This window comes from Sciurus vulgaris (genome assembly GCF_902686455.1).
Source record: "Sciurus vulgaris genome assembly, chromosome: 1".
Taxonomy (NCBI): Eukaryota; Metazoa; Chordata; class Mammalia; order Rodentia; family Sciuridae; genus Sciurus; species Sciurus vulgaris.
In genome coordinates, this window is record NC_136461.1 from 77043748 (window position 1) to 77066332 (window position 22585).

The 22585-nt window shown below is 40.4% G+C and overlaps 1 protein-coding gene across 1 annotated transcript in view; it reads right to left on the reverse strand.

Moving 5' to 3' along the window:
• LOC306668095 (guanylate-binding protein 5-like) overlaps window positions 1–22585 on the reverse strand; it is a 53918-nt gene that overhangs the window by 14531 nt on the left and 16802 nt on the right.

Below are 22585 nucleotides of genomic sequence, written 5' to 3' on the forward strand. Positions count from 1 at the left end.
TATCTAGCTACACCACAATTTAGTCTTTAGTAGGTTCTTTATGTAGCGTATTGGGCAAATTTGCACCCTATCTTGGATGGAATACTTTTAAAAATAACTGAACATTGCAAATCTTTTCTGCCCTCTTCCCCCGCTGACCCACCCCTGATCTTAACTTACCTATAAAATATGGAGCAGATATCTTTCAGAGCTGGTAGAAAAGCTGCTTTGAGGAGGGCTTGGTAAGGGCTAGTTCCAACAGTTGTCCTTTAGTTTAGCTGTCAGGAGTTCTGATGAGCATCTTCCCCTAATCCTGGGAATTTCCTTTCTTCCCTAGTTCCTGCCTCCTAGCAGACAATTTGAATATAAAATATAAGTAAGCATGCCAAAAGTCAGAAGGGGTTTTCAAAACTTCTCTACAGGAAACGAAACCAAAGGGCAAATTCAGTGACTAGGTAGTTGCAAAGAGGGTATTCTGAGCGTCCTCTGGTGGAAGGTTTGGATATATTTGGCCTGATTTCCCAGAAATTGCATAGTGTTACTAAAGGGAAACTTTGAGAGCTTTTGAAAGTTTTCCAAGTATGTGTTATTTGACTAGCTTGAGATGTGACGATATTTATCACCCGTAGGGAAGAACATACTTTTATAGGTCTAGTATACTGAAATATTAGCTGCACTCACATAGGAGTAAGTTTGTTGTTTTTATGGTTGGTTCAGTAGCTGAGAACTTCATTACAGGAAGACAAAGATCTTGGCACAGTACACAAAGAATGCTGGCAAAGAAGTCATTTAGTAAACATTTGCTATAACTCCCTGTACAGTGCTCACTTCTTTTGTGCAGTACCCTATTTTAACTGTCCCAATTTAAAAGAGCTAGGGCCCTCAAAGGTTTAGTAACTTGTGCAAAACCACAGAGCTACTGATGAACCCATGTTAAGGTTCAAACTTCAGGTACCGCCTGGAGTCTTTCTGGTTTGTGGTGTGTATCTTATACTTGTTGCTAGCATCATTACTGCTTTTTAATAATCAGGTATTTTCTTATTCTGACAATAATCCTACAGGACCATGTGTTTTATCTGTAATTTAGAATGAACCCAGGGGCTTTTAGGCTGTTTCCTGAGGTTCTGTTGCTGAGTCCAGGATTTGAGATCGAGGGACTTACTAGAAAGGTGATTCTACAAGGCAGAGTGGGAGATAGGGAATGAAAACTGGAAGGAAATGAAGCCAAGGAATGAGGAAAGAGCCAGTAGTTCCTTTTGTGTCAACCAGGAGCTAACTCCAGGAGACAATGTAAAATCTGCCTGGGCATCTGGCCCTTAGGATGGGGACTTTTTCCTCCAACTTCCTTCCCTGTCTGGGTGAGGGCTGCTTCTGGGAGCAATGATCCCCCAGCATTGCTGGCCTGGCCACGTGTGCTTTGAGAGCGACAACTCAGGTAGGGGGACCTGAGATATTTGCTGTAAGATGCCATTGGAATGTGCAGAAAGGGTAAGTATCAAGGGGGGATGGGTGGGGCACCCAAGTATCTGGGAAGGCCCTTTTCTATTTTCCCAGATCACCTCATCTCTCACAGAAAATCCATTCCTTTCTTCAAGACACTTCAAATAGTTGGTGAGTCATAATTTACTTTTCAAAAAAGTACCCAAAATAGGAAAGTCTAAGCTATAGCCCTCATTACTGCCATTGATTTCATGGTCATAATCGATATTTAAGTTCTTACCCCTCTTCTACCCATTCTAGATTGCTTACACTTAACCAGTAATTCTTCTCATGTACTTATAAGGAATCGAAAAAGAAAAAAAATCATGAGATCTCTCAATTTTCTGCTAAGTGTTCTATGCTTCAATTTGCATTGTTCTAGATTACTAGGAGCTGCTGCTACAGAGAAATATGAAGTGGTAATATGTTTCCCTTTCAATCCAACTTTGAGGGGCATACTATGGATGTAATACACAGTTTACCAATCCCCTATATGTTTTAGATCCCCAATCAGTTCTCCAGACAATGAATGCCTGAAATAAAGTTGCCTGGAGAGTTCCATCCTTAGGGGACTCAGGTGAGATGCAGAAGTATCAAATCACCCAGACTGTACAGAAAATTACTCTTGCATGATCTGGGGTAGATGAACAAACCTGGGAGAAATCCTTTATCTCTGTCTTTAAAAATCAGCAATAAGAAAAAGGAGACAAGAAACTTATTTTATTTAAATTTAAATTAGGTTGGCCAAATTATGATTACTATGATAGGATATACACAGGAAAAATACACAAGCATATCTGGATATGTTTTACTTAAATTTTTCTCTACATCTTCACAGTATTGCTCTGTCTTACAATAAGTCTTAAGTCTCTATCAAGAGCCATAATGTTTTCTTTGATATGGAGATGCTAATTCACAATAAGGGGTTGGGGGGCTCTGGAAGAATGGAGGTACTCTGGATTAGACAAAGGGGAGTGAAGTGAAGGGAGGGGGTCTGAGCATAGTGGAATGAATCCAACATTATTACCCTATGTGCATATATGATTATGCAACCAGATAACTCTACATCATGTACAACTAAAAGAATGAGAAGTTGTACTCCATTTACGTATGATGTGTCAACATGCATTTTACTATCATGTACAACTAATTAGAACAAATTAAAAATAGGAAAAAAATTTAAAAATTAATAATAACAAGGGTTTGGGATATGGCTCAGTGGTTAAGTGCCCCTGGGTTCAATCCCTATGCCAAAAACAAAAAAAGGAAACAAAAATTCTCTATCAAAGATATATGGCATAAATTTTTTCTGGTTGATTTCTTCTACTAATTATAGCTCTGTCTTCTCCACCTTTGCGCCAAAGGCATGTCAAGGGTTTTATAGAGATGAGTATTCACTTCTATAAAGAATTTGGGGGTCAAGTGTAAAATAATAATTGTTTTACCCTTTATAATATGTTGTGCCAATAGCCAATCTGTTACTAGAAGGCAGGAGGCTGTATGCACAAACCGAGAGATACAGAGAAAGAACAGACTCCCTTATTTGAGAAGCTATGTAACAAAATGAACCACAGGGGAACAATGCTGTGCTAATGAAATTAAAATAAACGTGTGAGTGTTCTGGGACTTTGGTGAAGTTTCCAGGAAGCAGTACTGCACACCCCATGTAATTTTTTGGCCTGTGAAATACGGATTGCCCCAGTGGGAAGAATGTGATGTCTGAAGAGGGTCTGCAGAGGCACCATAAGAAGAGTGGTTCTGTAGTCCTTCAACACGCCTGATGGGGTGTGCTAAAGGTTCAGGTTTTTTTTTAAGTCCCATTCTTCTTTTGCTAGAAGAGAATAGCAAGCTCATTTCCCAGAACTGTCCATTTACACAAATAATTCTATGCTTCTTTCGGTTTCAGTCTGAATTGCACTCCAGGAAATGCAGTTTCAAAGAGGCCTGCACTCACTCGATAAGTCATTTTCCTGGCTGGGAAATAATTCTGCTAGGTCATTTGAAAACAGAATATCTGGAATTGCATGCAATGTGGAGGGATGAAGGGAGAAACACCACATGTCAGACTTCCAGCACAGCCCTATTTTGCTATTGTTTTACAAGAGTATGGCATTGAGCTCCTAAAAACAGCTTTCAGATGGGCCCATTGCCAGGGCTACCACAATAACTTACGATCACATCTGAGTGTCTTTAACTCATCTCCATGCAATAAACAGGATGTCTTTAAAAAAAATTGAGTCATGTCACTTTTTTTGCTCAATAGTCTTAAAGCTTCCTGTTTTATTCCATTCTATGACCTGAACTATCCTGCTTGTCCCTTTCCATATCCAGTCTTTCCTTCACCACATAGATTTTAATCTGGACACCATGCCAAACTCTTCCCTACCAGTCCAGGTGGTAGTTCTGGACCCCAGGGAATTTCACAGAGGAGGGCTGCCTAGTGAGAGACTTCATTACAGGGCGAAGATCCCCGACCCAGGCAGTAGTTCCAAACCAAAGGGAACTTCTCAGAGGAGAGCTACCCAGCAGAAATTCCCCACCAAGTGAGGCATCCCTTCTGGGCAAGGCTTTCCCACTGGGGAAGTAGAACCAGAGACCCAGGCCCAGACCAACCATGCCCTAGCCTGCAGTCTAGTCCCCCGTTGGCTAACCATTGGTCAAAACGTGGAGGCACCTCTGCCAACTAGCAGGGAATATACTCCACCTGAAGGCCACCACCCCTAAAGGGGCAGCTTCCTTATGGATCACTGCATTATCAAGTTCCCCCAAGACTTCAGACTACTGAAGGCTAGGAGGTGAGTTATTGGAAATGTACAGGGACACTATAAGTCAATAGGGGATTTCTGCAATATCTTAGAGTTTCACTACTAGAGGGGAAGATACCTGAGCAATATGAGAAAACAAGTGAAGAAAATGTCCCAAACAAACCCAGATGCTACATCAATAAAATCCAATGACAGCATGGCAGAAGAAATGTCAGAAAGGGAGTTCAGAATGTACATAATTAAAATGATCAGAGAAGCAAACAATGAGATGATAGAGCAAATGCAGGCATTGGATGATCACACCAATCAACAGTTAAAACAGACAGAGCCAGCCACAATTCCCAGAACCAGTGGTGAGCTCCGGCCCACAGGCAGCCTCTGGGACAGGGCGGGGTAGCCAGAGACTTCTCCAAGCAGCCCTGCTCCCTCCAGGGGCAGTCTCCTTCCACGAGGCAATCCAAGATGGCAGACTAGAGGGTGACTGCATCTCCTGTTGCTCCAGGACCCAGGATTAAAGAAGGGGAGGCATTGAGAGACTCGGACTAAAATAGAGACATGGGGTGAGTCTCCCCCACCACGTGGAGCTCGGCCCAGGAGCAGGCTCAGACAGGGCCAACTTCTCAGAGCAGGGCAAGGCAGCTAGAGTCTTCCCCAGGCAGCCCGGCTCCCTCTGACAGTGAGCTCCTTCCACATGGCCTGCTTCTCAGAGTAGGCCCCCCAGTGAGAGCTTTTCTGCACAGAAGAGCTCACAGTCCTGGAGCCAGCAGTGAGCTCCGGCATGCAGGCAGCTTCAGGGACCAGGACAGGGAAGCCAGAGACTTCCCCAAGAAGCCCTGCTCCCTCCAGCGGCCGGCTTCTTTCACAGCCAGCTTCTCAGAGCAGTCCGACCAATGAGAGCCTTTCCACACAGAGCCAGCTCCAAGCCCAGGAACCAGTAGAAGGCTAGGGGCAGCTTTCTTTGGAATCAGTGCATTATCAAGTTCCTCCAAGACTTCAGGCTACTGAAGGCTGGGAGGTGATACACTGGAAATCTACAGGGACACTATAAGCCAATAGAGGAAATCTACAATATCACAAAGTCCCACTGACATCTGACCAATATGAGAAAACAAGGGGAGAAAATGTACCAAACGAACCTAGATACTATATCAATAAAACCCAATGACAGCACAGCAGAAGAAATGTCAGAAAGGGAGTTCAGAATGGACATAATTAAAACAATCAGGGAAGCAAATGGGGAAGCAAATGCAAGCATCAAAAGAGGAGATGAAAGAGCAAATCCTGGCATTGAATGAACGCACCAATCAACAGTTAAAAGAGCAAATACGGGAAGGAAGAGATCATTTCAATAAAGAGTTAGAGATACTGAAAAAAAAACAAACAAACAGAAATCCTTGAAATGCAGGAAACAATAAACCAAGTTAAAAACTCCATAGAAAGCGTAACAAATAGGATCGAATACCTGGAAGACAGAACCTCAGATATAGAACACAAAATATTTAATCATGAAAACAAAGTTGACCAAACAGAGAAGATGGAAGATGGAAAGAAATCATGAACAGAATCTACAAGAACTATGGGATATCATGAAAAGGCCAAATTTAAAAATGAGTGGGATTGAGGAAGGCTTAGAGATACAAACCAAAGGAATGAACAACCTATTCAATGAAATAATATCAGAAAATTTCCCAAATCTGAAGTATGAAATGGAAAACCAAGTACAAGAGGCTTATAGGACTCCAAATATACAAAATCACAACAGACCCACACCAAGGCACATTATAATGAAAATACCTAACATACAAAATAAAGACAGAATTTTAAAGGCCACGAGAGAAAAGAATCAAATTACATTCAGGGAAAAACCATTAAGAATATCAGCAGATTTTTCAATCCAGACCCTAAAAGCTAGAAGGGCCTGGAACAACATTTTTCAAGCCCTGAAAGAAAATGGATGCCAACCAAGAATCTTATAGCCAGCAAAACTTAACCGTCAAATTGGACGATGAAAGAAAATCCTTCCATGATAAACAAAAGCTAAAAGAATTTACAAAAAGAAAGCCAGCATTACAGAATATTCTCAGCAAAATATTGCATGAGGAAGAGTTGAAAAACAAAGAAGCAAATCAGCAAAGGGAGGAATTATCGTAAAGGAATTGCCAAATATGGAGGAACCAAGTCGTGTCAAATAAATAAATAAATAAAATTTAAAAAATGAACCAAATGACCAGGAATACAAATCATATCTCAATAATAACCCTGAATATTAATGGCCCGAACTCATCAATCAAAAGACATAGACTGGCAGATTGGATTAAAAAGAAAAATCCAACAATATGCTGCCTGCAAGAGACTCATCTCATAGAAAGAGATACCCATAGACTAAAGGTGAAAGGATGGGAAAAAACATACTATGCACATGGACAAAGCAAAAAAGCTGGAGTATCGATCCTCATTTCAGATAATGTGGACTTCAAGCCAAAACCAGTCAGAAGGGATAAAGAAGGACATTTCATACTGCTTAAGGGAAACATCAATCAGCAAGATATAACAATCATAAATATCTATGCCCCGAACATTGGCTCATCCATGTACGTCAAACAAATCCTTCTCAATTCCAGATATCAAATAGACCACAACACAATAATACTAGGCGATTTTAAACACCTCTCTCACCACTGAATAGATCCTCCAAACAAAAACTGAATAAAGAAACCATAGATCTCAATAACACAATCAACAATTTAGACTTAATGGACATATATAGAATATACCATCCAACAAAAAATGAATACACTTTCTTCTCAGCAGCACATGGATCATACTCTAAAATAGACCACATTTTATGCCACAAAGCTACTGTTAGCAAATACAAGAAGATATACTACCTTGTATTCTATCAGACCATAATGGTTTGAAATTAGAAATAAATGACAGAATAAAAAACAGAAACTTCTGCAAACCTGGAGATTAAGTAATACGCTATTATATGATGAATGGATAAGAGAAGACATCAGGGGGGAAATAAAAAAATTCTTAGAGATAAATGAGAACAAAGACACCTCATATCAAAATCTCTGGGACACTATGAAAGCAGTACTTAGAGGAAGATTTATTTCATGGGGCGCATTCAACAAAAGAAGTAGAAATCAACAAATAAATGACTTACCACTACAGCTCAAAGCCCTAGAAAAAGAAGAGCAGACCAACACCAAAAGTAGTAGAAGACAGGAAATAGTTAAAATCAGAGCCGAAATCAACGAAATTGAAACAAAAGAAACAATCGGAAAAATTAACAAAATAAATAATTGGTTCTTTGAAAAAATAAACAAAATTGATAAACCCTTAGCCACACTAATAAAAGAGAGAAAACTCAAATTACTAAAATTCGGAATGAAAAAGGAAATATCACAACAGACACGAGTGAAATACAAAACATAATTAGAAGCTATTTTGAAAATCTATACTCCAACAAAACAGAAAACCTCAAAGACATCAACAAGTTTCTAGAGACATATGAATTACCTAAACTGAATGAGGAGGACATACACAACTTAAATAAATCAATTTCAAGCAATGAAATAGAAGAGGTCATCAAAAGCCTGCCAACAATGAAAAGTCTGGGACCAGATGGGTTCTCAGCCCAGTTCTGAAAAACCTTTAAAGAAGAGCTCATTCCAATACTCCTCAAAGTATTCCATAAAATAGAAGAGGAGGGAACGCTCCCAAACTCATTCTATGAAGCCAATATCATCCTGATACCTAAACCAGATAGAGACACATCGAGGAAAGAAAATTTCAGACCAATATCCTTAATGAATATCGACGCAAAAATTCTCAACAAAATCTTAGCATATTGCATACAAAAATATATTAAAAAGATAATGCACCACGATCAAGTGAGTTTTATCTCAGGGATGCAAGGTTGGTTCAACATCCGGAAATCAATAAATGCAATCCACCATATCAACAGACTTAAGTTAAGAATCACATGATTATTTCGATACATGCAGAAAAAGCATTCGATAAAATCCAGCATCCCTTCCTGCTCAAAACACTAGAAAAAATTGGGGTACTGGGAACATTCCTTAACATTGTAAAGGCCATCTACGCTAAGCCCATGGCCAATATCATTCTGAATGGTGAAAAACTGAAAGCATTCCCCCTAGAAACTGGAACAAGGCAGGGATGCTCTCTTTCGGCACATCTATTCAACATTGTCCTTGAAACTCTAGCCAGAGAAATTAGACAGAACAGAGAAATTAAAGGGATACGAATAGGAAAAGAAGAACTCACACTATCCCTATTTGCTGAAGACATGATTATATACATAGAGGAACTAGGAAATTCCATCAGAAAACGTACTAGAACTCAAAAGTGAATTCAGTAAAGTAGCAGGATATCATTTCAATGCTCATAAATCTAATGCATTTTTATACATAAGTGATGAATCTTTGGAAAGAGAAATTAGGAAAACTATCCTTTCACAATACCTTCAAAAAAAAATAAAATACTTGGGAATCAATCTCACAAAAGAGGTGAAAGACCTATACAATGAGAACTACAGAACACTAAAGAAAGAAATTAAAGAAGATCTTAGAAGATGGAAAGATCTCCCATGTTCTTGGATTGGCAGAATTAATATTGTCAAAATGGCCATACTACCAAAAGTGCTATAGAGATTCAATGCAATTCCAATTAAAATCCCAATGATGTACCTCACAGAAATAGACCAAGCAATCATGAAATTCATCTGGAAGAATAAGAAACCCAGAATAGTGCTCTCTTTGGCAGCACATATACTAAAATTGGAACGATACAGAGAAGATTAGCATGGCCCCTGCGCAAGGATGAAGCGTTCCATATTTTTAAAGAATGATAAAATTATGGCATTTGCAGGCAAATGGATAAAATTGGAGAATATCTCGCTAAGTGAGATAATCCAATCTCAAAAAACCAAAGAACAAATGATATCGCTAATAAGAGGATGATGACACATAATGGGGGGTGGGAGGGGTTAGTGTTAGGGTTAGAGTTAGGGTTAGGGAGGGGGGCAAGATTGGAGGAAGGAAGGACTGTATAGAGGGAAAAGAGTGGTGGGAGTGTGGGGGGGAAGGAAAAAATAGCAGACTGAATCAAACACCATTACCCTATGTAATGTGTGATTACACAAATAGTATGCCTCTACTTCATGTACAATGAGAGAAACAAGTTGGATCCCATTTGTTTACAATAAAAAAAAAATTTAAAAAAGAAATCAATTTGGTTAAAATTGTTTGTTTTTGTGTGGCAAGTCCTTATATATTCAGGTAATTAATTTTTCATTTCTAAACTTTAGAGAAATGATACTAACAAGTCATGTACTTCAAAAATGTGCCACAATATAACAAAAGTGGCATTGTTTTATAATTTTTCATCAGAAAAGCTCAGCCTATTTCATTTGTGAATTCATGTTTCTTTCTAGTTTACCAAGAAGTGGCATTTCTGAAATAAACATACTGTTGGCCTCATCAATGACCTGTAAACCCAACAGCCTTAAACACTTTAGTTACTTTCGTTCATTTAATTTGACCAATTTGTATCTATATCAATTCCTCTGAATTCTTTTTAAATTCATTATTAAGGTGATCTTGGGCCTATAAAAGGAGAAAAAGCCCATTTTTGAAATCCTTTTACCCAGTCAATGTTTAATACTCAACCTCTGCAAGTAAACCTGTTTATTTCTCTACAACCACCTAGAGTGTCCCATGATGAATTTGTCCTCTGTTCCCAAATACTCGTGGTCCCCAGTTTAAGGAGTTTGACTTGAAACGTTTTTGACCATGATGGTGCAATAGCAATAGCCATTCAGTGGAAACTGTACTTTGAATTTTGAATTTTGATTTTCTCTGGACAAGAATTGGTGGTTTTGTGCTCTGTTGTGGTGCTTGGCCATCACAGCTATCAAGCCCCAGCTGCCAGTCAGCCACGATGCCAGGAGGGTCAGCAACCCATGCTCTCTTGTGCTGTGCTGTGCTGCCTGTGTCCTTTGCATACAGGTGTTCAATACATAACGTCAAATTCATACATCATTGAAAGACAGGTTGTGTGTTAGTTTTGCCTAGCTGTGTGCTACTGTGAGCACTCGGAGCATGTGGAAGGTGGCTGGGTTAAGCTCTGATGGTTGATAATTTAGATGGAGTAAGTACAATTTCACTTACGTATTTTCGATTTATGATGAGTTGATTGGGATATAACCCAGAATCATCTCACTGAGTTTGGGAAGGAGGAAGGAAGGCCAGGTCTGCGAACTTGTATTTATCCCTAAAGATAACCTTTGGGTGGGGATGTAGGTGTGACTCTAACTAGTACTAGTTCTACCAAGGTACTATGGCTCATCTAAAAAATAGAGCAAACTGTGCACTCTGTATAGAGTATAACTGTATATATAACTGTGTATAACTGGTCATCAAGCTCCCAGGCTGGAACAAGAAGGCATTTTACTGTTTTATACAGGATGAATTGTGTAGTTCTCCTACAAAAAATAAAACAAGAAAATAAGAAGGATTTATGGCTTTCTTCATTGTGTATTTCACATTTAACCATTTGATGTCTTAAAGATCAAAGAGATCTATTTCAAATCTAATTGAAATCTGATAATCCTAGGAAGAATAGGTATATAGGACTTGGGCCCTGTTCAACTGGGGCACAATGAGACCTTCCTAAAATCACTCCTGGTAGTGTCCCAGCATGTGGGGACATCACTGTACATTCTTAAGCCCAAAGCTTTGGAAAGTGATGGGGTCTTGTAGAATTAAGGGCTTCAGCAGGATCCCGATGGCTTTGAGGCATTAATGAATTACACACCTTTGTTGCATCCCTCTGGCATGATGCCTTTGGCTGGTTTTACCCTTCCTTTCTGAGGAACCAAGGCTTTGTCCCTCAGGCACTTGCCAGGCCTGGTCGAGCCATGTTTTCCCCTTGTGCTCCCCTTGTTGCTGGCTCTCCCTGGTGGTTTGCTCTTTCCCTCTACATTTTCTCCTTCATGTGGGCAACACAGCTCCTCTCCAAGCCTCCATGCTTTGCTGCTGCTCCTTCTGGTTTTGTCTCAGCACTTACTGTTCCTTCTCAGTTGCCCCTTTTGGCCCTCTTGCAGCTCCACAGAGGATTTAGAGAAGGAAGAAAGCAGTCAGGACTTGCTGTGTTCTCCTGAGCCGGCTAGAACAGATTTCACAATGTGGTGGGAAAGGCCTGGCTGGCTGAGCTCCTTTGTTATTTTCAGATTTGGTGGAGCAAGTATTCTACAGAAACAGGAAGTTATCATTTTCAAAAGGTCTTCCTGTTGGGGAGCATTACAGGAATGTACTCACCCCTCTGAGAGCTGAGTCCTTCCCTGCTCCCTTTGTTGAATGCTGTGTCTGACTGCAGGGTGTATTTCTATGTCACCAAAATCTCAGCAGGAAATGCCAGAGCACCTCTTTTGCCTGAAGAACAGAGGAGCAAAGACTTGGCAAACCAAAATATTTATAAAGATTCTTGATGTAGCTAGTAATTTTTTGAAGATTTTTAAAGAGATAATTTAACTGAATCATATTTTCACAATTCCTACTTCCATTCCTATCATTTTCACATCTGTAACTTGTGCAGGTTATGGATTTCAGGCTAAAGATTAGATATCTTTCCCTCTAGGAAGAGTCTCTGGTCCACTTGACTGAATTAGATGCCTCATGCTTTCATAATGCCCGCACCGATCATACATCATATTTCTCATCTCCCAAGGTGGACACTAGGCTTCTACCTTGTTACATGCCTTAGCTTTAATATTTTTTTTATTGTAAACAAATGGGATACATGTTGTTTCTCTGTTTGTACATGGTGTAAAGGCATATCATTTGTGTCATCATAAATTTACATAGGGTAATGTTGTTTGATTCATTCTGTTATTTTTTTCCCTTCCCCACACCCCTCCCACACTACTTTACCCTCTATACAGTACTTCCTTCTTCCATATTTGCCCCCCTCCCTAACCCTAACTCTAACCCTTACACTAACCCTTCCCTCCCCCCCATTATGTGTCATCCTCCACTTATTAGCGATATCATTTGTCCTTTGGCTTTTTGAGATTGGCTTATGTCACTTAACATGATATTCTCCAATTTCATCCATTTGCCTGCAAATGCCATAATTTTATCATTCTTTATGGCTGAGTAATATTCCATTGTATATATATACCACAGTTTCTTTATCTACTCATCAATTGAAGGGCATCTAGGTTGGTTCCACAGTCTGGCTATTGTGAATTGAGCAGCTATGAACATTGATGTGGTTGTATCTCTGTAATATGCTGATTTTAAGTCCTTTAGGTATAGGCCAAGGAGTGGGATAGCTGGGTCAAATGGAGGGTCCATTCCAAGTTTTCTAAGGAATCTTCACACTGCTTTCCAGAGTGGCGGCACTAATTTGCAGCCCCACCAGCAATGTATGAGTGTACCTTTCTCCCCACATCCTCGCCAACACCTGTTGTTGCTCGTATTCTTGATAATCGCCATTCTAATTGGGGTGAGATGGAATCTTAGGGTGGTTTTGATTTGCATTTCTCTTATTACTAGAGATGGTGAACATTTTTCCATATGTTTGTTGATTGCTTGTAGATCTTCTTCTGTGAAGTGTCTACTCATTTCCTTAGCCCATTTGTCGACTGGATTATTTGAATTCTTGGAGTAGAGTTTTTTGAGTTCTTTATAGATTCTGGGGATTAGTGCTCTATCTGAAGTATGATTGGCAAAGATATTCTCCCACTCTGTAGGCTCTCTCTTCACATTGCTGATAGTTTCCTTTGCTGAGAGAAAGCTTTTTAGTTTGAATCTATTCCAGTGGTTGATTCTAGCTTTTATTTCTTGTGCTCTGGGAGTCCTATTAAGGAAGTCTGATCCTAGACCAACAAGGTGAAGATTTGGACCTACTTTTTCTTCTGTAAGATGCAGGGTCTCTGGTCTGATTCTGAGGTCCTTAATACATTTTGAGTTGAGTTTTGTGCATGGTGAGAGATATGGGTTTAGTTTCATTCTGTTACATATGGATTTCCAATTCTCCCAGCACCATTTGTTGAAGAGGCTATCTTTTCTCCATTGCATATTTTTGGCACCTTTGTCTAGTATGAGAAAATTGTATTTATTTGGGTTTGTGTCCGTGTCCTCTATTCTGTACCATTGATCTACCTTTCTATATTGGTACCAATACCATGCCGTTTTTGTTACTATTACTTTGTAGTAGAGTTGAAGATCTGGTATTGCAATACCCCCTGTTTCACTCTTCCTGCTAAGGATTGTTTTAGCTATTCTGGGTTTCTTATTCTTCCAGATGAATTTCATAATTGCTTGCTCTATTTCTGTAAGGTACACCATTGGGATTTTAATTGGAATTGCATTCAATCTCTATAGCACTTTTGGTAGTATGGCCATTTTGACAATATTAATTCTTCCTATCCAAGAACATGGAAGATCTTTCCATCTTCTAAGGTGTTCTTTAATTTCTTTCTTTAGTGTTGTATAGTCCTCATTGTAGAGGTCTTTCACCTCTACAATGAGATTGATTCCCAAGTATTTTATTTTTTTCGAGGTTATTGTGAATGGGGTAGTTTTCCTAATTTCTCCTTCTGAAGATTCATCACTTATGTATAAAAATGCGTTGGATTTATGGGCATTGATCTTGTAACCTGCTACTTTACTGAATTCACTTATGAGTTCTAAGAGTTTTCTGGTGGAATTTCCAGGTTCCTCTAAATATATAATCATGTCATCAGCGAACAGGGATAGTTTGAGTTCTTCTTTTCCAATTCGTATCCCTTTAATTTCTTTGGTTTATCTAATTGCTCTGGCCAGAGTCTCAAGAACGATGTTGAATAGAAGTGGTGAAAGAGGGCATCCCTGCCTTGTTCCAGTTTTTAGGGGGAATGCTTTCAGTTTTTCACCATTTAGAATGATATTAGCCATGGGCTTAGCATAAATGGCCTTTACAATGTTAAGGAATGTTCCCACTATCCCTATTTTTTCTAGTGTTTTGAGCATGAAGGGGTGCTGTATTTTATCAAATGCTTTTTTTGCATCTATTGAAATAATCATGTGATTCTTGACTTTAAGTCTATTAATATGGTGAATTACGTTTATTGATTTCCTGATGTTGAACCAACCTTGCATCCCTGGGATGAAGCCCACTTGATCATGGTGCACTATCTTTTTAATATGTTTTTGTATGCGATTAGCTAAAATTTTATTGAGAATTTTTGCGTCGATGTTCATTAAGGATATTGGTCTGAAATTTTTTTCCTTGATGAGTCTCTGTCTGGTTTCGGTATCGGTGATATTGGCTTCATAGAATGAGTTTGGGAGGGTTCCCTCCTCTTCTATTTTATGGAATACTTTGAGGAGTATTGGAATGAGCTCTTCTTTAAAGGTTTTGTAGAACTCGGCTGAGAACCCATCTGGTCCCGGACTTTTCTTTGTTGGTAGGCTTTTGATGACTTCTTCTATTTCAGTTCTTGAAATTGGTCTATTTAAATTGTGTATGTCCTCCTCGTTCAGTTTAGGCAATTCATATGTCTCTAGAAACCTGTTGATGTCTTCGAAATTTTCTATTTTGTTGGAATATAGATTTTCAAAATAGCTTCTAATTATGTTTTGTATTTCAATCGTGTCTGTAGTGACATTTCCTTGTTCATTCCGAATTTTAGTGATTTGGGTTTTCTCTCGTCTTCTCTTTGTTAGTGTGGCTAAAGGTTTATCAATTTTGTATATTTTTTCGAAGAACCAACTATTTATTTTGTCAATTTTTTGTATTGTTTCTTTTGTTTCAATTTCATTGATTTCAGCTCTGAGTTTAACTATTTCCTGTCTTCTACTCCTTTTGGTGTTCGTCTGTTCTTCTTTTTCTAAGGCTTTGAGCTGTAGTGTTAGGTCGTTTATTTGTTGAGTTTTACTTCTTTTATTAAATGCGCTCCATGAAATAAATTTCCCTCTAAGTACTGCTTTCATAGTGTCCCAGAGATTTTGATATGATGTTTCTTTGTTCTCATTTACCTCTAAGAATTTTTTAATTTCCTTCCTAATATCTTCTGTTATCCATTCATCATATAATAGCATATTGTTTAATCTCCAGATGTTGGAATAGTTTCTGTGTTTTACTCTTTCATTTATTTCTAACTTCAATCCATTATGATCTGATAGAATACATGGTAGTTTCTCTATCTTCTTGTATTTGCTAACAGTAGCTTTGTGGCATAATATATGGTCTATTTTAGAGAAGGATTCATGCGCTGCTGAGAAGAAAGTGTATTCGCTCTTGGTTGGATGGTATATTCTATAAATGTCCGTTAAGTCTAAATTATTGATTGTGTTATTGAGATCTATGGTTTCTTTGTTCAATTTTTGTCTGGAAGATCTGTCCAGTGGTGAGAGAGGCGTGTTAAAATCACCTAGTATTATTGTGTTATGGTCTATTTGGTTTCTGAAATTGAGAAGGATTTGTTTGACATACATGGATGAGCCACTGTTTGGGGCATAGATGTTTATGATTGTTATATCTTGCTGATTTATGCTTCCCTTAAGCAGTATGAAATGACCTTCTTTATCCCTTCTGACTAACTTTGGCTTGAAGTCCACATTATCGGAAATGAGGATGGATACTCCAGCTTTTTTGCTGAGTCCATGTGCATGGTATGTTTTTCCCCATCCTTTCACCTTTAGTCTATGGGTATCTTTTTCTATGAGGTGAGTCTCTTGCAGGCAACTTATTGTTGGATCTTTCTTTTTAATCCAATCTGCCAGTCTATGTCTTTTGATTGATGAATTCAGGCCATTAACATTCAGGGTTTTTATGGAGATATGATTTGGTTTCCCAGTCATTTGGTTCATTTTTTAAATTTTATTTATTTATTTGTTTGACACAACTTGTTTCCTCCTTTATTTGACAATTCCTTTAGGATAATTCCTCCCTTTGCTGATTTGCTTCTTTGTTTTTCAATTCTTCCTCATGGAATATTTTGCTGAGAATGTTCTGTAGTGCTGGCTTTCTTTTTGTAAATTCTTTTAGCTTTTGTTTATCATGGAAGGATTTAATTTCATCGTCAAATTTGAAGGTAAGTTTTGCTGGGTATAAGATTCTTGGTTGGCTTCCATTTTCTTTCAGGGCTTGAAAAATGTTGTTCCAGGCCCTTCTAGCTTTTAGGGTCTGGATTGAAAAATCTGCTGACATTCTTATTGGTTTCCCCCTGAATGTAATTTGGTTCTTTTCTCTCACAGCCTTTAAAATTCTGTCTTTATTTTGTATGTTAGGTATTTTTATTATAATGTGCCTTGGTGTGGGTCTGTTGTAATTTTGTGTATTTGGAGTCCTCTGCCATGCTGTCATTGGGTTTTATTGATGTAACATCTAGATTTGTTTGCAGCATTTTCTTTCCTTGTTTTCTCATATTGTTCAGGTATCAGTGGACCACTGAGATATTGCAGATTTCCTCTATTGACTTACAATGTCCCTGAAGATTTCTATATATATCCCCTCTTAGCCTTCAGTAGGCTGAAGTCTTGGAGGAAGTTGATAATGTGGTGCTCCACAAGGAAGCTGCCTCTCTAGGAGTGGTGGCCTTCAGGTGGGGTATATTCCCTGCTAGTGGGCAGAGGTGCCTCCACTTGTTGATCAATGGTCATCCAAAGGGGAACTAGGCTGCAGGCTGAGGCAAGGCCTGTTTGGGCCTGAGTCTCTGGTTTTACCGTCCTTGTGGGGAAACCTCACCCGGCAGGGAAGACTCACTGGGTGGGGAGGTCTCGTTGGTCAGTTCCCCTCCTAGAGGTTCCCCTCAATTTACAGCTACCGCCTGGGCTGGGCTGCCTTCCTCTGCAATGTTCCCAGGGGCCCGGCCCCACCTCCTGTGCCTGGGAGCCTCACCCTTCGCAGATGAATCTCCTTAGGCTGCCTCTCCTCAGAGAATCTGCCCGCAGTCCTGGAACCTTCGCTCCGCCCCTAAGCATGTCTCTGTGGGGCTCTTCCACCAAGAAGCCTCTTAGATCCTGGGACCCTGCTCTGCACCTAATTGCCTGGCTATGCGGCCCCTCCTCTGAGCAGCCACCTGGGGCCCCGAACAATCGCTCTGAGTCCCAGAGACCCGCCACACGCCTCTTCCTCCAGACAGCCGCCCAGTATTCCGGTGCGGTTACTAGGAGTCCAAGAAACTCACTTCGTGCCTCCTCCTCCCACCAACCACCCGTAGCCCTGGGCAATCAATCACTCCGAGTTGAAGTGACCCTCCCCGTTCCTCCTCCTCCTCAAGTAACCCCCCCGGGTGTTCAGGAGCGGTCGCTCTGAGTGGCTCTGAATCCACGTGACCCGCTGCATGCCTCCTCTGGGCAGCCGCCCGGAGCTCTGGTGCGGCCACTCGAGACCAAGTGACCCACTGCACTTCTCCCCCAGGCAGCCCCCCTGTGTTCAGGAGCGGTCACTTTAAATCCAAACAACTCACCACTCGCCTTCTCCTCTGAGCAGCCGCCTGGAGCGCTAATGCAGTCACTGTGAGTCCAAACGACCCGCCACGCTCCTCCTCCTCCTCCTCCTAGTCCTCCGGGCAGGCCCCGGTGTTCAGAAGTGGTCTGAGTCCAAACAGCTCACCACGCAGCCCCTTCTCTGGCAACCGCCTGTAGCTCTGGAGTAGTCACCCCAAATCCAAGCGGCCCGCTCCTCTTCCTCCTCCTCATCCTCAGGGCAGGACCCGGTGTTCAGAAGCAGTCGTTCTGAGTCCAAACAGCTCGCCGCGCAGCTTCTCTTCTGGCAACCGCCTGTAGCTCTGGTGCAGTCACTCCGAATCCAAGCGGCCATGCTCCTCCTCCTCCTCCTCCTCAGGGCAGGCCCCGGTGTTCTGAGTCCACACAGGAGTCGCCACTCCTCCCCTGGGCAGCCGCCGGAGCCCCAGTGGTTGCTCCAAGTCCCAGCGCTGTGCCGAGCAGCCTCCTTTACGGGTCCCAGTTGTCCGAGTTCACTGCTCCAGCGGGGGGAGGGGCGTCTCACCGGCAGCTCTACTTCACAAAGTTTCCTGCATTCCAGGACCACCGTCTCATCCGGGACGCCTTCCCAACGAGTGAGAGTCACCCGGCTGCTTTGAGTTGGTCCCAAGTGTCTCAATATCTCCTCTTTTGAATCCTGAGACCTGGAGCAACATGGAACGCAGCCACCCTCTAGGCCGCCATCTTGAAACCCCTAGCTTTAATATTTATAAGAGTTCTGAAATCCAACAGTTCAATAACATGCATTATATCATTAATCCTAATGTAAAATAAGAAATAAGATCTTGCTCTGGAATACAAATGGTTGGGGTTACCAGGGAAATAAGTTCAAGGGAAAAATTTAACTTTATTACACATAGTTAGAATTCTAATTGTAGGAGCAAATACAGAAGTGAAATCAAGAAAGCAATTTTAAAAGTATATAGAGGATCAAGATCAGAAAAAGAGCTTTCTTTAACTGTTTACATGAAGGAAAGGAGCAATGGGCAGAGACTGACAGACAGGACCTGATGGAGAGTAAATCAGGCAAGAGGAACCCAGAACCATTCCAGTTCAGATTGGAGACACGGTACCAAGTGTCAAACTCTATTGCTCATGAGAACTTAAGGAATTTACCTTGCTAAACTCTAACCTTATTATCAATAGTAAGGTTAAAGCAATTATTCCTTTTCCGCTCATTACTAGACAGACTAGTAGCAAATATGATCTTAATAAATTATAATTTTCCAAATTTAAAATATGATTTCTCCAGTGAACAAGCGCGATAAGGGGTTAATGTGTGTTCACACATCTTAAAAAGCTGCAAATTATAAAGAAAACCAAGCTGAGTGAAGCTCATTTTTTATCAGAAAAAAAGTACAGTAGAGATAAAATAAATTTGAAAAAAAAAAGTGCTGATTTTCTAATAGACTTTCTTGTTCATAAAAGTCATTAGAGCCATGTGCTGTGCTACATACATGAAATACTAACTACTCTGCAGGTAGAAGTAGGAGGATCACCAGAGGGGGCCAGCCTGAACAAGATGTTGAGAAACTTAAAGGAAGCAATTTAAAAAAAAAACATTTGTAGTGGGGATTAAAGCTGACCCCAGAATCTGTACTTGAAATAACTACCACAGGCTGTTCTGATGCAACTTGTGCATGTGCACTACATTTATAAAAGGGCAGGATAAACAAACAAAAATAAACATTATTATTTCTTTTACAGATGTGTACTATAAATAAGATGGAATTTTTCTTTATTATTGAAGAATCAATACAATCTTAAGCATGACGACTAACAAAAAAAAGCAAAAAAACACATTCTGGAATTTCAGTTTCTGAAAAGTAAACATTTTTCTCTCTGTGTATTCAGTCCCTAACAGTGAGCTCTCAGAAATCACATGAGGACAGAAAATCATAGGCAGGAAGAAGGGACCCCAGAGGAGAGTCTCTGCAAGGAGACTGGGATTTGCTCCCTCAGTGCCAGAAAGCATATGAGCCCACATTCCAGATATGAGGATAGGATGCTGCTATGATAGGAGATGTCCCCTAAAAGCTCATGAGTAAGAAAATATCAGAAAGTTTGGAGGTGAAGTGATTGGATTATAAGAGCTTTAACCTTATCAGTGCATTAATCCACTGAGGTGGATTACCTGAGTCATAACTATAGGCATGGGGTGGATGGCTGGAGGAGATAGGCCACCTGAGACATGACATCATGGTTTTCATTTGTTCCTGGTGAGCAGAGCTGATTTCCTTTACTTCCTGGTACTATGTCCTGAGTTGCTTTGCTCAACCATGTGTTTCCACCATCATGTTCTACATCATCTTGGGTCCAGAGTAGTACAGTAGGCTATCTATGCACTGAAACTCTGAAGCCATGACCCAATTATACCTTTCCTCTTCTATTTCCTCCTCAGGTCTTTTGGTAACTGTGATGAAAAGGCAAACTAACTAAGATACACTCCTATGTGTCCCATGGAGAGGTCTTTGTTGCAGGCTTAAGTGAAAGCATCAGGAGGAGCAGCACATTCTGGGAATGCCCAGAGTATGCTTTCTCCACACAGCAGTCTCTGGACCAAATGGAGATTCTGAGCCACCTGAGAACAGCTCTCCTGGGCCACTCACCATCAGATTATCCAAACTTCTTCCTGTTGCTTTTGTCCACCCATTATTGTGAAATTTATATGTTTTGTTAATTTCTTATCTTTGCTTTCCACACCCACATTACTTTAAAAGAATTCATGTCAATAACATTTGTATTCTTTGCATAATGATAAAAATACATACATGTGCATGTATGTGTATAAATTCCTTGTTATGGGTTGGATATGAGGTTTCCCAAAAGATCTTTTGCTAATGCAGGTGTATTCGCAGGTTCAATGATTGGATGATGAGAGCTCTAACCTAGTACATTCATCCTAGTTTGAATGGACTGACTGGGTGGCAACTGTAGTCAATGGGGCATGTTTAGTGGAGGTGGATCACCGGGGATGAACCCTAGAAGGGTACAACCTCCCTGTGACTCCTTAGCCTTTCTCACTCTCTGGTTCCTGACCATAAAGAATGGAGCAGTGCTCTTCTACCATGCTTGTCTCACCTTGGGCAAAGCAATGTAGTCGGCTTATCATGGAATAAACCTCTGAAAGCATGGGCAAAATAGACTTTCCCTCCTCTAAGTTGTTATCATTAAGTACTTTTGTCAGAGTGACGAAAAGCTGACAAGCACAGAATTGGTACCAAGAGCGGGGGCGTTGCTTGACTAACCTGACCATGTGGTTCAAGAGACTTTGTGGCTGTTTTGCAGGGAGAAGATTTAAAATGTAAGAGTTTCTTAACTAGTGATTCTGGCGGGAGCTCAGAAGATCAGAATAAGTTTATAAGGACAGTGCTCATGAGGTTCCAAAAGGGAATGACGACTCTATTAAAGATTAAACTAGAAGTCACTAGTGACATATTCTGGCAAAGAATGTGCCTGCATTTTTCAAATTCCCTGAGACGTTACCATGCTCAGTTGCCCAGGAACACAGAGCCTCTACCATCATGATCCAGCAGGGCCGAGCGTCACACCGGTCAGAAGCAGACCTTGGCATCACCTACATGGTTCTGGTGTCCTGGAACGCAGAATCCTGGGGCCAGCAGGTCATGAAGGCTTCCACCAAGATTTCAAAGGCAGGCCTGAGAAGTGACAAAGACTGTAGTAGCAGCGTCGGAATCCTTGTAGGCTGCCTCTGAGAGGGCAATGGGTCTAACTACAAATGTGAAGCCAAAGCGAGAAGAGAGACTCCAGCAATTAAGAGATGCCAGTAGTGTGGACTTCCTGCCAGGAAAACCTACTGACTGTGAAGAGAGCCTGGCTAAAAGAGGGACCATGTGCGCTGCAACTGGCAAGGTCGAAAAGATGGGGCTGCCTAAGTCCTTTGTTGTGCCCATTTTGCCAGCATTTGTCCTAGATGCTCTACATGGAGGTAAAGGATCTGTTTGCCTGGCTAGGTTAGGATCTTGTTTTGGTCCCATTCCCTTTTCTTGGCCCCAATACCTCCCTTTTAGAATGAAAATGTCAACTGTGCCATTCTTTTTTGAATATATGTAGCTTGCTTCTGGTTTTTATAGAGTTTCACAGTCAGTAGTCTCCCATGAGTCTCAAATGAGACTTTTTACTTGGACTTTTGGGCAATGCTAGAAAATGAGATTGTTAGTAAAGTACTGAATGCATTTTGCATTGAGATGGACAAGAGCTTTTGGGTAACAGGAACAGAATATTATGGTTTGGATATGAGTTGAACTCTAATGTCTCCTGTGTAAATGCAGGAATTATCAGAGGTGAAATGAGAGCTGTAACCCAATCAGTATCTCCTTGTTTCAATGGGCTAAGTCTGTGGTAAAACACTTTTATTGGAAATTTCATCTTAAAACTGTTTCACCGATGTTTGCAATTCCTAGTAAAACTATATCTTGAAGAGGGCATGAATTGTAAAACGAAGTGAGAAGGGAATCTGTGTTAATGTTACAAAGTGTTTGAGTGTCTCTATAAACAATGATGAATTATATTTGGAAAATAACAGAGGTCATCACAAGGACGTTCCATAGAACTTCTTTCATAGTGTCCCAGAGATTTCATGAGTTGTGTTTCAATTCTTATTTACCTCTAAGTATTTCTTATTTCATTCCTAATTCATTCTACTATCTATTGGTCTTTCAATTCCATGTAATTTAGTCTCCTGGTGTTAGTGGAGCTTCTACTTTTTTATTCTATCACTGATTTCTAATTTAATTCCATTATGATCTGATAGAATGCAAGATATTATCTCTCTTTTTTTGCATTTGCCAAGAGTTGCTTTATGGCCAAGATATG